Here is a 9,893-nt window from a genome sequence, read left to right on the forward strand (position 1 = left end):
ATAACACACAGGACATGATCATCTGTTTGAAGAGAGATAAAAAAACCTGAGAGGTAGAGGGAGTACGCTATCGTTTGTTTACAAATTGCAAGCGAATGGAAATTTAAAATTAATCATTCTTGCTAAAACAGTAATGCCTTGATTGAATCCAAGGAGATTTGAAACAATAGAGGTTTTTGACGGAATAGTTGAATAAATTGAAGAGTGGCATAAAATGTCAAAATCCTCAATGTCAATGTCTCTATTTCCTTTCCTTTTACCTACCTTAAGTAAATTGCTGGTCGGTGTCTTTAGCCGTCAGTTGGATGAAGAACATGTTGATTGGCGATGGAATGTGGGGGAAGGGATATGATGGTCGTACTGGACGGTTTGAAGAGAATTATGTGGAATTGAAGAACAGTTCAATGCGTTTGTTTTGGATGTCATTGTTTTTCGTGTAAGATGAGGTTTGGATATATGGTGGTGGTTTTCTGTGTCTACCAGACAGAAAAGTCAGGTAGCCTATCCATCACCTACCGTGATGGATAGGCTACCGTGAATAATAATATTGTTCCGTGCGCCGCGAATAGGTGCAGGTGTTCGTCACCGGGCGCTGCTCACCTTTTGATCCTCTGTGGGCTCCTGTCTCACCCCATCCCATTCCCTTTCCCCTTCCAGACCCCCGATGGCCATTATTCCGCCCCGGCGCGGCACCGCCGGTTGGCCGGGCATTTTGGCCCACGCCAGGGCCGGTTGGCTCAACGGATACGCTTGGCCTCCCCCCTGCAGAGATTCCCCTCACGGCAGCACCCCTCACTCCTCCCTCTCTCCGTCTTTCTCCCGACTCTCCTGCGGTATCGCACACTTTGAAGACCTGGGGAATTTTTATTGGCGCCGCGAAGGACGGGGCCATTACACTCTGTGCACACGGAACGAGGATTTGCGGAAATTTGAATAATGTAAGCGTAAAGAAACACTCGAGAAAAATCGGAAAAGACTTACCCTTGTGTGGGAAATGTTATAACGTGGTGAAAGGAAAGTCTGAAAGAATGTGGTGGTTTAGAGTACCTGTAGGTTAATTGAAAGAATGTCGGTTCGACTCTCGCCGTGAAATTGGACGTCCAGCTTCGGAGATATGGATGCTGGGTGAAAACAGTTCGTCGGGTGAGAATGACCTCGGCCAATGAAAATCTAAGAAGTTAAAAGTAACGGTGCATTTTATTTAATAGATACCCAAATACGTGAATGTGGAATTTTAAGTATCTTTTTACGACTGAAACAAAAGGATAAAGTTAGTGAAGGGATTTTAATGACACGAGGAGAAGAAAAATTCGAATAAAGAGTGCATTGAAGGAGATATACGCATGTATAGGACACATATACATCCAAGCATTGCAAACGGACACAAACTTGCATTATGAATAAACAAATGTAGAATTACTAAATTAATACGATTGAATATTAGATAGATCTTAAAAAGGAACACATGTCATTATTTGGTGACATAAATTGAATTCTAATACTTTGAAACTTTCCCACACAACCTCTACTTTACCCTTGCCACACTGACTTTGAAACTTTCCCACACAACCTCTACCTTACCCTTGCCACACTGATAAACAATTAATGACTGCATTAACATCCATCGCTCTAATAGAAATTATCTCACAAAGCATCAAGAAGCAACATTAATTAACAAAGAACGGCAGCACACTTAAAGAAACCTGTGAGGTTTTGATTGCACTGCGAGTATTGATACTTGAATGATTGGAATTGTATTTTGGAATTCTTTTTAAAAATAACAGGCTAAGCCCAGCTCAATACCCACTACTATTTCAAATAAATTATGATATGAAGATTGTTAGCAGTGGAGGATCGACTAGTAAGAATTCTGATGTTATCGAAGGACCTATTCCCGATAATGATGCGAATTTACCCGACATTAACGAGGCCATTTCAGCGCCTAGTGAGTCCATTTAGGCTGCAACACTACGAAATTCGGGAGAGTGAGCGAGTTTTGTGAGACGCTGGTCTACGCGCGATGGGAGGTGAGATGGAGTGAAAGAGCGACGTTTGAGGGGTTTGGTGGGAGCGCAAAACCCCATCGGTAGATGCGGACCTCGGGTGTGTGGAGTGGACGCAGAGTGGTCGCTTGGGTACCTCGCGGGTGGACGGACGTTCGGTGCCCGGGAGGAGGAAGACCTCTCCGTCGTTCGAGTGGAGAGGCCGCCGCAAAAGAGGACAACTGAGGATAAGAGGGACGAAATGTGTTCAGGGGTTTGGAGGAGGAGGAGGGATGGGAGGTTTGAATCGTCTTCGGCGGGCCCACGCGCCTCCCCTTCCATCCACACATCCCCCTCTCACCCCCCATCCCCTTTGTCGCTCAAAATCCTCCCCCGCCCCTGCGTCCGACAATCTCTCTCTCCCTTTAGCCACCTAACCAACCACCCTCCGCCACTACCCTTCCCCGCGCCGCCCAGCACACTTCTCTACCTCCTCCTCCACTCCCGTCCGGAAGAAAGGCCCCCTTCATCCTTATCTACAGCCATGCATCCGCTCTCCCGCACTCCTCTCCTTCCACACCCCACTCCCGCTTCTCTTTCCCCCCCCCTTCTCATCGCTACCTTCCCCCACTCTTTCCCTCCTCCCCTTATCTCTTCCTTTCCTCCCGACCGCCTCCCTAGTTCCAATCTAACGTGCATCTTAAGGCGTCTCCTCTTGAGTCTCTGAATTAATTTATGGCGGGTCTATATTTACGTCCTTTTGGGGTGAGGCCGGGGAGGAGGCGGTTGAGAGGTGGTCGGGTGAGGGGTGGGGCGGAACGTAGGGAGGGATGCAAGGGTGTGTGCGGGTGGGGAGGTATGGGAGAGGAGGCAAGGACGACTTAGGGAGGGGAGGGTGTTTGGTGAGGTTGCAGGGAGGAAGGTTTGCCGGATCATTTTGTGGTTGATATTGGACGATCCCTCTGGTGGCGCAGTCATTTCGTCTTTATTTCGCGGCGTGTTTAACCAATAACCAACCCCCTTTCCCCTCACACCCCCGCGTCCCGGTTCTCCCTCTCAATTTTCCCTCGCGCTACACTCTCCCCCTCCCATTCTCGTCTCCCGTGGGTCTTCGCGTCCCTGCCTTCGGTCTTTTCTCCGCGTCTTGCCCACTCCCAGTCTCTCTCCACTGCCACCTTATCTTGAGTACACTGCACTTATCACCTGAGGACATGCTTGTGGAAGTTAAATACTAGAAGTAACGCCGACGCATTGGTTTTACGCTTCCTCCTGCTTGGTAGAGTTCTATGGTAGGCGCAAGGGTATTTTTCCTGCAATTTAAAACGTATTAGCCAGTCGGAAAATTTTATGCATTGGACAATGGAGTCATCATCGTCATAGTTTTGGTGCATTCCGTAAGAAAGTAATAATCAAATGTTATTTTCAGTGTTTCGGAGAAACACTATCTCTGCAGTGCACGTTTAGCATTCGTAATTAAAATGCATCCCTGCAAGTAGGAAAGTGTTGGCGACCCTTCAGAAATCTTTGAAAAACATTGTTCTTTACAGGAATAATAATAAGAAAAGATTAATAAACTAAAATGCATAATTTCTATCGCAATAAATTTGACTTCTTTTGGAAAAATGCGCAACTCAACTCTTTGAATGTAATCCGAACATCGATCTAGATTATATGAAGTAATTTAAAGGTTTCTACTCGTCCAGTTTGTTTCTCTCATTAGTACTTAAAATAAGTTATTTTAATCAATCAATAATTTTGACGCGGCATATTATTGGCTCTATCATTTCGTCGTCATTTCGGACCCAAGAACTACGCGTAATACACCGTTCGTGAGGTCTTAATCTCAACCTCTGCGCTGTCAGAGAACTCTTCCCGCTTAAAGAGTTTGAAGTACTTGTATTTATAAATACCTTCAGATGAAATTATCCTTTCGTCGTGATAAATTGTTTTAGCTGGGGAGAGTGAGTGGTGGACATGAATCAGAACCCTATACTTAGGAGTGCTTCACCCAGTGACAGCCTCTAAATTATGTCTATTACATGGAACGTCTGCCGGAGAAGTGAAATGATATCTACACTTGAAGTTTATAAGCGGTCGAAGAGTAATTTACTGTGAATAGGCTTGGCCAAAAAGAGCAGTTTTTTTAAGTTGAAGCATGCAGATCCTTTCTACCTGTACCATGTAAAAACGTTTTATCGTTCTTTTCAATTTTATCTCTTCCTTCTGTGGGAACAAGTTGATTCCGAACGAAAATTTAGGGTTAGAGTGTTTATTTAAATATGCTAAGAGCTTTTATATTAAAGGGTCTAGAGATGGATAAGGTTCTGTGCGCATGAAATAGTGAATTTTGGGAAAGTGGAAAATCTGGTAAGAGATCAATTAAGAAAGCATTCCAAAGGTCATGAGAAATTCCCGAATGACCATCAGCTGTTACGCTTCGCTCCACTTATAAATATGACGTTGAGAGATTTAAAAAAAGGCAGAATGGCGCGTTGATTTTTTGCCTTAAGATCGAGTAATCATCTGTTTTCTATTTACAAGTTTCACTCAAATGTAATGAGGTCTATTGATCAATAAAGTCGATGAAATTACACCTATAGATTCACGAGTCAACTCTTGCTGGAAGAAGGGCTGGACTTTCCGCAATTGTGTCTTGTGAGCATCGGTGTTTTTTCATTTATGATGTTGCGAACCCTTTCCGTTTATAGATTGATATGTACCATATCGATTGAGTACCTCGGGAATGAATATCAATTGATTTTGATGTCTGATTACCTGTCGAGCGGACTCAGGGCACATTATTAGGTCATATTACTGTCGTCTAAACTCGCCAAACGTTTAACGTTTTATTTATCTGATGGATTATCCAAAATCAGCCATTCCCTCTCCATCCCCCCATCCGAGATTATGCGCTTTCTGCCAACGTCAGAAGAATCTTCAAGCTTCCCATCGGCAGATACCCTTCGTTGACCCTGCGTAGGAGAAAAAAAGAAACGTCAACCTCCCCCATGCTCCCTCACGAGAGTTGGAAAAGCCCTCCCCTCCCGACTCGCGCCCCTTCAATCTTCATAGCGATACGTCTCCAAGGAGATGTCTCAATTAGCAAGGGATTGCGTCAAAGGTCGATTGGCGCCTGCAGGATCTCTCGTATTTATATTCTGTCTTTTTTTTATTTCAATCCCCTTACAGTTGGGCCACGAGTGTTTTCCCCTCCTCTCTCCCTCATCTCCTCCACCCTCTGCCCCATCAAAACTTGCCGCGATCCGCCCGGCTCTTCCACTTCCATCCTCCTTTCCTGCTACTCCTTCGGAATCTCACCCCTCTCTCTCCGTCCGTTTTGATTCTCCCTTCACGTTTCCCTGCTCTCACCCGCTCCAAACCTTCCCAAGCGCGGGGAGCCAGGCCCCATCTTTTTGAATCTCCGTGTATATCCACCCGCTTATCCCGCGATTCGCTTTTAAGACATTGAGTCCCCTTTTGCTCCTCCAAAGAAGTTATCTCTGGTGCGAGGTGGAGGGGAGGGAGGGGTGGCGTAATGGGGGAGGGGCAGAAAAACAAATCTACTTCGATTCCCATCTCCAGACGACTCAAGAACTCCCCTCGCTCCCACTCCCCCTTTTCTCTTCCTCCACTTCGCAGTCGTCAACCTCCTGGACCCCCCTTCTCTCCCCCATCGCCTGCCTCTCCCTCCGACGCCAATGCCGAACATTTTCGTTCCCATCTCAAACATCAGGTGGGATGGGGGAGGGATGTTTGTGGTTGGGATAGGGGGTTGGAGGAGTGGGATTCCTGGGCAGAGTGAGATTTCACTCTCACTATCTCCTCTTCGTCCTCCTCTTGGTCCGACTTCAACTCGCCCACCCCCCGCCCCTCCTCGTCACTCACCTCCCTCCACCCCACCCATCACCCCGTCTTAATTCCTCGGTTCCCACCCAGTCCCCGCCGCTTAAACCCCCGGAGTGCGGGCATTTTTTCGTAAGTTCCTCACTCCATCCTCCTCAGTCCTCCTGTCTGTGTCTCCCTACCTCTCAAACGCTCTGAATATGCCACCCCCTGTCTCCTCGAAAGCCACTCTCTCATTTTATCTCTGTCTTCCCCCACTTAGCGTATTGGGAATGATGTGCGCACGTGAAATAATTCCCCCGAGGAGTACGGGGCAATTTTTATTGTAACCCATAAAACGTGATTTTTAATGCACTTTATTTCCGTGGATGATACCCCGCGCTCCGATTCCAGTGGATTTTTGTGTTTTCTTCGCATCAAATGACGATAAATTACGTGAGGGTCTCACGGTTTGCTATCGGTCGCAGGAGTTCGACTCCCATCCAGATTTTCATCGATCGGCTTTTTATTTAAATTTTAGCTGAAAATTAAGGGTGCCTTCACTCAGTTCATTCCTGTGGGTAAAATTTTTCAAAACATTTTTCCATGCTCGGTGAGCTGTTTCTCGATGGTAAATGACGGAGGGGATCGAGATGGCGTGGCGGCTATCGTACTGGATTCTCACCAAGAGGGCCCGGGTTCGAACGCCGGCGGCGTCAAATGTTTTTCAGTAGTATCTCGATCCATACTTTAGGTACTTTGTGGAGGGCACTTTGAATGAGTCGATGGGACGTCCGTTGGATGGGACGTTAAGCTGCGGACCCCTTGGCGCCTTTCGTAAAGAGCAGGCTAATGCCGACGCCGGGTTCCTCTCCACCCTTAATCCTTTCCTGTCCATCCCTAATGGCGCAAATGACCGTAGCTGTCGGTCGCCTCCCCTAAATACTACTACTACTAACAACGAACATTTTAGTGGCATTTGGCATATTTATGAGTATATGAACTAATGTTATGGCAAAATTATATATAGCATGAATCTCGGCTTCAGTCTTGCTTATGCATAAAAAAATTTGATCCGAGTTTCATTGAATTATGAGTAATGGATTTATAATCCATATAATAATAACTAAATCAATTTTGAGAGGTTTCAGTTTCTCAAATATACTCATTTCTCTCGTATCAGTTGGCATATAATTAGACTTAGGGAAAAAGCCGGAATGTTGTCCAAATTTTTTTCGTGTAAAAACTGAATTATCCGCTCATTTCTAATACCAGTTGGAATATCTAAGAAACACAGAATTTTAGTACAAATTGGCCAGATGTTGATTATAGCACCAGTCAAACAGATTTTACCTTAGCATAGATTTTACCAAAGATTCATTTAAGTCTTGGACCGGGTATGAAAGCTCATAAAAACCGGAAACGTCGCACGACCACTGACGTATCTGCAGCCTTCCTCAGGTTACTCCGTAATAATTATTCTCTCGCCCCATCTCACGTAGCCTTCTCCACGAATTCCGGCCGTTTGCCTCTTGCTCACCATTATCTCGCCCTTAACTCTCTCGTCCCCGGCTCCCGACCCCGTCGTCCCACACCCCGGCCGCACCGGCATCCCACCGGCCCCTTCCTTCATTTGAATCGCGAGACAAAGGAAGACTGCGATTTCAGATAGATTTCCGTCGCTCTATTTTTGTGGGCGCCAGACGTCTCGGGGGCCCTAAGCGCCGCGCGCGGTGTGGTGGATATATATCAGCGGTGGTGGGGAGGGGGCGAAGGGATGGGGTTGGGGGCGGGGCGAGTGAGCTAGTGAGCGTGTGTGTGTTCGTGGGTGGAACAAAAGAGAAACGATGACGAGTGGGGTATGTGGGTCGTCGCCTCCCAGCGACGCCCTTCCCTGCGCGACAGGACAACGGCGACGGTATCTGGGCACCACAACAGTTTCTTCCCCTTACTCTCCGTAGCCCTATGACCCCCCACCGAACCCTTAGTTCCTGTCACTCAATATACCTATAAACCTCTATCCGCTCTACTAGCCCCTCCCCCACTCAGTCTCAAATACTCCCGATACACGAAAATCTTGCCGAAGAGCCTCACTCTCCACTTTAAGGACTACTCTTGGGGTCGAACGCCAAGTAGGCTGACGGATGAGCGTTCTCTTGTCATTTGTATCAAATCGCGATTCCAAAATGATAGGCGGATTAATTAAGTATTACCTGGTTGTTCATACCTAAGGTTTAGCCGTACTAATGAATGAATAGCAGAAGGATCAATCAAAATAACGAATCCAATACTCACTAATCTCGAACACAAATTTACATTACTTTATTATAATTTCTCCCACAATAAATAGGTAGTATCAATAATAATGTTCGAAGGAAACTGATATTTTGCGATGTCATCCTTTTAGATTTGGTACTGTTTGATGTCATGCAAGTAATAATACTTATTCTTCCGTTCGGTTACAAAAATAGCTAGCAAAGAAGTTCTATTTCCAATATTAATGACATTTCTTTTGCAAGAGGTTCCAACAAGATTTCACCGGGTAGATTTTAAAAGATATTTATTTATTGATGATTGGCGGCTTTTATGCACGACAGCGCTATTGTTATTCATGTGAGTTCCTATAGATATTGCCTGCGCTCGAAAAGTCATCAAGTCTTAAACTCTCCCATAGGTCGAAAATATTTTTCCATGACGAATCCTTCATTTGATTTTATCCTTGTACAGTAGTAGTACAATGCAACAATTTCAGAGTGTAAAAATCATTCTCCTTGACTGGGATTCCAGTCAAAGCGAATGATTTTTACACTCTGAAATTGTTGCATTGAAATGCACGTTAGCGGATGACTCGGTTAAAAGTTGCTGTTGCGGCATCTCCCGCAGTTTCTTTGGAATTAGTAATAGTACACTTACTGTTTTTGTCTTTGGTGGGAGAGCCATATATTTTGAGCTTTGGATAGTGTTCAGCATTACCGCAGTGATGAAACTTTAGTAAATAAGTGCTCTAAAATATATATAAGCTTCTAAAACAGTCGTCCAAGGGTAAAAGGTTAATCCTGAGCATTTACTTCTTATAGTTAAGTAACCTTGCTTCATGATCAGCAGTATTAGGAGCATACGTTTGATTAGCTAAATACAGTTTTCCTTTCTGATAACGTAAATGCGTTGGCAATTTATGAATCAGTGACGAGAATCGATTTGTCTAAAAAATAATTGTACACCATGTGTTATTACCGTTTATGCTTGCCCTCAACTTCAATCGAAGGTTATGCGAATATGATGGTTCTTATTGATTATCGATTAAATCGCCTCGATGCATTCTAATGCAGTTATGGAAATAGAAATCTATTAAAGGCCCAATTTGATTTTGATAGGATAAGATCTGCCGTTGAAAATAACACATTTGTTAAAAGCATCCTAGGAATATTGTCTTCATGGTTGACAATTCCTATGATCAACCCTTGGAGTTATGCAAAAGTGAAGGTAATTGCCTACCTTATAGGAGTTGACATTTCTTTGAATGCCGTTGTCTTCTTTTGTCCACTGCTTTGCGCCAACGGAGTTAATTAATGACTCGCCTCTTTTCAAGGCATCGACTAATTTTTTCATGAATTGCTTTGGGATAAAAAGTAGCCTACCGTTGAAATAATGACTTTCTTCATCTAATTTTTCTTCCCTTACTACTCAACTTGCTATATGTTGCAATTGCTGCAATTACTCTCATTCCATTCATTTCCAACTTTCCCAAACTCTTTCCTATCCTTAATTTTAGTTCTAAACTGTGATTCTGAAATAAATAGATAAAAACCAACAGTACGGTCTTTGTTATGTGATTGTCAGACACTATAATATATATTTATATAATAATTTAGACTTTAAATCAGTGCGCAGTAATAAAACTCATTCTTTTCATTCAAAATGATCCGAATTAAGGAAGTGTCGGCGGCAATTTACCACTCCTAGGGTTGAGACTCCTGAGGAGCAATTGCATTTCTTTTCGTAACCCCACTCTTTTGAGGCACCCGCGTCCCTTTCTCTCCTCCACTTTTCCACCTGGCTTACTCGAGCGTTGAAGTCTCCTGGGCACAT

The sequence above is a fragment of the Hetaerina americana genome, unplaced genomic scaffold, assembly GCF_022747635.1.
Source record: "Hetaerina americana unplaced genomic scaffold, ioHetAmer1.1.p SCAF_1, whole genome shotgun sequence".
In the NCBI taxonomy this organism is placed as follows: Eukaryota; Metazoa; Arthropoda; class Insecta; order Odonata; family Calopterygidae; genus Hetaerina; species Hetaerina americana.